Source organism: Panthera tigris, chromosome B3 (assembly GCF_018350195.1).
Source record: "Panthera tigris isolate Pti1 chromosome B3, P.tigris_Pti1_mat1.1, whole genome shotgun sequence".
Lineage (NCBI taxonomy): Eukaryota > Metazoa > Chordata > Mammalia > Carnivora > Felidae > Panthera > Panthera tigris.
In genome coordinates, this window is record NC_056665.1 from 11,876,713 (window position 1) to 11,883,277 (window position 6,565).

Genomic DNA, 6,565 nt, shown 5'->3' on the forward strand with positions numbered 1-6,565 from the left:
TCTAGGAAGATAAAATGGAGACTCCACATCTTAGCTTACAAGGGCCACTAGCGCAGGGGCTTCGGGTACGAAATGAGCTGGTGCCTTTAAGAGCAGCCGCGGTAATTTTCCACGGCCGGGACGGCCCCGCCCACGCGGCAGGGGGCCGGGTGCGACGGAGTGCGGCTGCGCGGCGCAACGCGCTCCTCCCGTTGCCAGGATACCGCCTCCTCTACCCCCGACCCCCAAAGCCCTTTTGTTTCCAAGATGGCCTCCGAGTTCTGTTTTAATACGCACGGAACAAAGCCAATTGAACACCCTTAAGCTTAGCGGAAAGCGAGAATTGTACGACTGGCCTTAAGAGTGTCTGTTGTCAATTTTTATTTACAATTAGAACTTTACAAAAGTCCTCTCTGTTGAGGTTGTCTGGATGGGAGAAAAATCGGGGATCGCCTCAGGGTGTGTGAGCCGTGGTCTCCTAGTCTTTTGGCTTCAAAGTTGGGGATACGTTCGTTTCTTTTGATAAGAATTCTGTTTTTTCCTGTTACGCTAGCTCAGGAAGAAGTGTTTTCAAATTTAAACCGGTCTATGACGCCCCATGTTAAAGACCATATAATTAAATGGAGCTCAATCAGGGTAATTCCCCCTGGCCGTATCCGCTCTCCTTTAAGAATACCTGTTGATTTTTCTGTTTTTCTTTTTCCTGAACGGTTAGGTTAAACCCAGATTAATCTCATGGTACCATTATCATTATTCTAAGATGGTAAATACCTCTGGGATAGGAATTATGTTTTATTCATCTTTACGTCCCAGAGGCGTTTCTGTCTATAACAAATCTTGGAATAATGTTGCTAAATAATCCTAATTAATTTTTGAGGCTTTTTTACTAGCCAAGCACTGTGCTAAGAGGCGGGTACTACGAGATAGCTTTTCTCTCCTGTTTTACAGGTAGGGAAACTAAGGCACCAGGAGGTCGAGTAGTTGCCGGAAGCATCGCAGCTAGTAAATGAGGGAAACGGAGTCCAGCCCAGGCAGTCTAAGGAGAGCCTGCGCCAGGCTGCCGCTGTGCCACATGCTGCCTCCGACAACACAGCAGGGAGTCCATGATGTCTTCTAATTGCAGCACTTTTGGGGGACGAGCGTGTAAGTCTCTTTCCCTGAAATAATGTTCCTCTTTGTTGTGAATAGACTTTTCACACTTGTATCAGTCAGGGCATTTAGACGCTTACCAGACCCCGAGCTGGAAGACACAAATTCAACTAACCTTGGTGCCAGGTGTTGGGCAAATAAAATTAAAAACAAAATCTTCTGCCAACACGAAGAAATCTTTGCATAAGTAGAAGAGAAAGACCAGAGTTTCATCACTGAATAGAGAAAGCATTAAACCGAAATAGGACATGCATCACATCAATCCATTGAGAGGTTGGAAGGACAGAAAGAAATTTCACCCTTTTGCACAGCTAAGCAGATACACCCTACCACATACCTGTTCTCAGAATAACTAGTTTTAAGTAAGAGGACTTGGCACCATTTGTCATACAGAGTTCATCTTGAACTCACCTTGGCAATTGGTAGCTGGAAATCGCTATTAGCTAATTCGCATTATCCAAAGGAAAAAGTAAACTTACACCTTTATCACAGGAGGTAGGTTTGTAACTTGGAACGGGGAACCTGAGTTAGACTCCTACCCTCCCACAGAAATAGGGATGCTCTCTTCCTTGGTGATTACATTTCAAAGAGATGGCTCCCAGGTCATTCCCGGGTTGTAAAAAGGGCAAGAGGCTTATTTAGCTTTTAAAAAGGTTTACATGCCTCTCAAAGGGGCAGAGAATTTACAATCACAAATTTTCTAAAGTAAATGTTTGACTTTAGAGACCCCCTTCTGTACTAGGGAAATTTATTTCTTTAGATTTATATTTACCCTGACACGAGATACAGAGACCACTCAGGTCAGCTCTTCCAATCAAGGAATCTACTTGGATTCAAATTTTCACCTCACCAGCCCACCTTTTCACACAGACATAATAATGAGTTAAAAAGTAGGAAGCCGGGAGAAGCATATTACCTAATGCTGAGGGTTAGGTTTTCTATTTTAATTCGAATTCTTACTTCCTGGTTACTTTGAAATTACATCTAATTTCCAGCAGATGCTGAGTGAATTTGCGTGCTGCACTAGACCATGAAAATGTGTCTAAGACCTGCCAAACAGACAACTGGCTTTCATGTACTTTTGAGTTCAGTCTTAACTCTTCTGTCTTCCCTCTTCATTGCACAGCCTTGGACATGTCTGACGGGGAGGACCTCCCCCTCCCCCAACCTCTTAAGCCTCCTCTGCCCGACCTCAGCTTCTTTAACAAAAGGCTCAGGTTGCTTGTGGCCTCCCTGCCTTAGCATAGGGTGATACCTGACACTGGACCTCCTTCCTCTACGTTTCTGCTTGTGTCACTCAACTAGCAAGACAGCTCAGCATACCTACTTTCTGGAATCATTTCCTGACCAGCCTCCCTGCCCACTAACCTGCATCTGACTTGGTCTCCCCTGGGCACACATAGACATGGGTGCCTAGTCATGTTAAATGTATTAGTCCATAAACTTCTTGAGATTGAAGGTCTTTCTTTTTTTTTTTTAATTAAAAAAAATTTCAAGGTTTATTTCTGAGAGAGAGCAGGGGAGGGGCAGAAAGGGAGACCCAGAATCCTAAGCAGACTCCAGGCTCTGAGCTGTCCGCACAGAACCTGACGCAGGGCTCGAACTCACAAATCATGAGATCATGACGTGAGCTGAAGTCGGATGCTTAACCAACTGAGCCACTGAAGCACCCCAAGATCCAAGATCTTTCTAAAAAAAAAAAAAAAAAAAAAAGGCTTTGAATTCCCAACACCTCACAGCAGGGTGCCTGACGCTCAAACTGGTGAATCACAGGCTTCATCCAGACCACCAAACTATTTTGCTTAACTCTTTTTAAAATTTGTTTTTTAAAAATTCCAGATCACATTTTAAAATCTGGATTTACCTACAAACCAGGGTCTTTGACGTCTCTTTAAAATTAAGATGTGGCCATCCTGGGTCTGCTCCACCAGGTACCTGGTAAAGATACTGGCCACTTTATTGATTTATCTTTTGACGTTTATTTATTTTAAGAGACAGAGAGCATGAGTGGGAGAGGGGCAGAGAGAGAGAGAGAGAGGAGGAGGAGAGAAAGAGAGAGAGAGAGGTACCTGTTTCCACCAGGTACCTGGTAAAAATACTGGCCACTTTATTGATTTATCTTTTGAAGTTTGTTTATTTTAAGAGACAGAGACAGAGAGCATGAGTGGGAGAGGGGCAGAGAGAGAGAGAGAGAGGGAGAGAATCCCAAGCAGGCTCCACGCTGTCGACACAGAGACTGACAAAGGACTCTATCTTAGGAACCCTGAGATCATGACCTGAGCTGAAATCAAGAGCCACGGACCCAGAGACCGCCACTTTAGACAGGACAGGAGCTCTCCACTCTGCCTCAGCCTTTGCCACTCCCTATCGTTTTCCCACTGAAGCCAAGTATGAGGTATCATTTATAGTGAGTGTGCACTGATATTTTTCTTAGAGTAAAATACTTCTCAGTACCAAAAGAGAGGCAGCAAGACTAAAGCATCTTCTGAGGATAGTGGGAGAGAGCCCATTTCGTGGTGGGAGAGAAGAGTTGTCTCTGTGTTGATTAGACACATAAAATATGTCTGTCTCAATTTTTCTTAAAATCCACCTGCTTTGCTTATTTACATTTGTTCCTGGCCACTACGGATATTTGAGTTTTTGACCCGTACATAGATACTCAAAAGCTATTTGAAGAAGGGAGGGAAGAAAAGAGAAAAGAAAAATAAGTTCAGCAGATGGTTAGGATTCCAAACTTTTTAATTCAGCTACTTAAACAGACTTTCCAATTTACTACCATTATCCAGTCCTTCAGTTTCTCCCTGAACATCTACCTCTTCTGACATCTGCGGCAGATTGGTCGAGCATGCATGTGATACTCAGATTCCGATAGCAATTTAGCAAAACCCAGTGAGGTAGATTCATACATATGCCCTCTCTTCTTGATGACTCCACAGGCATAGAATGCGCACAACAAAAAAGTTCACTTCATTCAGGTAACTGGTTTTCAGAAGCTTAATCACAGCACTTTAAAATAGATAATGTTTGATGGATAGAACTGATAACTATTCTGTAAAATTTCCTAATAAGAGCAAATTGTTAGTCCTGTTGCAATCTGTGTTTACATATCACAAGGAGCATCTAAATAAATACTAACTTTTCTCTCTAAACACCAGTGAGATAAGAATCACCGATGTGATGTGCGTACAAAGTAGAATATTGATGTTCTGTGTCACGTAAAACTGATCAAGATAACAAAACCTTACTTAAGAAGTTTCAAACATTGCTTAATAGAGCTTTTATTTTCAAGGGAGGATTTTTAATTATCATTTCCTCCTAAATTGTCATAGCTTAGATTTACATTGTTTGAACGGGCATCCTATCTGGTTTAAAGGGAGTAGGGAATCTTTCTGAACACCTTGAGTGTTTGCTGTCCTTTAATGGCATTATTAAGTTGGAATGATAAAATGGAATGATAAAATGCAAAGTACTCCTTTCTGCCCTGAACGTGCTGTGACATCATAAAATGAAGCTCAAGTCACCTGTCTCCTTTTCCTTGCCTGAATTTAAAAGCCATTAAGTTATTGTCTTGCCTGGCCGTACCTGTCCTTTTCAAATGTGTGGAGCTACTGGGCAGTGGTTGGTAGTGGGCTCTGTTAGGAAAAGCCTTAATTCTGACATATGCTGTCTTTAAGAACCTCCAGTGTTCCTGTTAGGCCCACTTAAAAACAAGTGAAGGCTATACAGCAATTGGGGAGGGGTGTCTAAAGGAGAAGGGTGCATTAGAGAATTTTACATTTGTTAACACTCGTTGTGAAAGACTTCTATGCACTTGGAGAAAAAACAATCGGCTATGCAAGTTGCGTTTCTTTTGGACTTGAGAAAACCCAAAAGAACCCACCACCCAATAGAAAGGACCTAAAAGCAAAGTTGGAGTCCTGAGACCTGTGATTTCTTGAAAAGACTCCGTGATTTCTTGAAAAGACACTGTAAGGTTTGGGTAAGGTGGCTCTGCTGCTGAGAAAATGGAAATAAATTGCCTCTTTCCGCACCTAGAAAGCTGCCCAGAAATTCACATTTCGTTCTGTGTTAGAAAATCCAGAGCACGTAGTAGGGTTTGTTTATTCTGCCATCTGATCACAGTCCTCCAGATATTTCAACAGTCATGCTCGATTATGTTGTTGGCACAAGGACCACACAATCTTTAGTAGCTAAGGAAGTTCGTTGGCAAATAGATTCCTTGTATGTGATGTAAAAACAGGCTTATTCAGAGAACTACACGTTTACTTGTGGCTTGATGTGAGAAACTGAAGCTTTGATTATTGCTGTTTCTCTAAGCATGCTGTAATAACTGTGTCCTGTCTACAAAAACGGAGAAATATTGAATCTTTGCAGATTCTCGTTAGCCTCAACAAAGGTAGCAGCACAAGTATTTTGATCCCTCGCTTTATTTTAAGGATACTGCCAATCGGCTGCCTAGGTGGCTCGATTGGTTAAGCATCTGACTTTGGCTCAGGGCATGATCTTTCGGTGTGTGGGTTTGAGCCTCGCGTTGGGCTCTGTGCTGACAGCTCAGAGCCTGGAGCCTGCTTCAGATTTTGCGTCTCCCTCTCTCTCTGCCCCTCCCCTGTTACAGAGCCAGGCTGGATCACTGACGGAAGAACCAAGCGGCACTCCTGGAGCAGAGATCTTGGAGGATCGGAGATTTATTTACATTGATGGGCTCAGGGGAGACAGTTTCTCCAAAGATCTGAGCCCCGAGCAATTGATAATCTTACAGCTTCCGCATTTGTGCCCATGGCTGAGAGAGACAAACAAGCCAAGGAAGAGGGGGAGGGAGGACTGGCCTTCGGACAAATGGAGAAGGGCTAACCTAAGAATCTCGAGTGTGCCTGCCACATTCCTTTTTCTTTTTAGGTCAGGGTTTTGTTTTTCCCCCCGCATCATTCGCCCACTTTGATGCCTTTAAAAATCTTCCTTTTAGTAGGCGTCATCTTTCTGTCTTATCGATTGATATCCTTGAAGGGCTGAAATACACGCTGCAGTTTGGCATGTGGCAGTCTTTTCAATGAAGCACGCCAGGGTGTTTAGGATGCGTGGGCCAATGGTTACGAGCAAGGTTATGGAAAGGAGTGGTCCTGCCAGGGCAGGGAGCAAGGTGTCCAACTTGCAAAATCCCATCCTTTTCAAAGACTGTTACCCTTTTGTTGTCTGCGTTGAATTCTTTCTGTCAGTTCCCTGACTTTAGTTTTGATTACTCCTAATTGGTTTACAAAATAACAGCATTCCTCTCCTAGAAAGATGCAAGTGCCTATCTTTCCTGCAGTAAGGAGATTGAGGACTCGCCTATTTTGGAGGGCTACTGCTGCCAGGGAGCTTATTTGATTTTGTAAGGTCACCAGGGAGTCAGCGACCCGCTCCACATCCTCATTTAGTTCCTGGGATAGCTTGTGGTATA

The 6,565-nt window shown here is 43.4% G+C and overlaps 1 long non-coding RNA gene across 1 annotated transcript; it reads left to right on the top strand.

Annotated features, from left to right (window-relative positions):
* Positions 1-210: 210 nt before the first annotated feature.
* On the top strand, positions 211-6,090 carry LOC102970671. Its single transcript, XR_006218407.1, has 3 exons — positions 211-438; positions 928-1,122; positions 5,744-6,090. It is a non-coding gene; the product is annotated as an uncharacterized LOC102970671 (long non-coding RNA).
* The last annotated feature ends 475 nt before the right edge of the window (positions 6,091-6,565 follow it).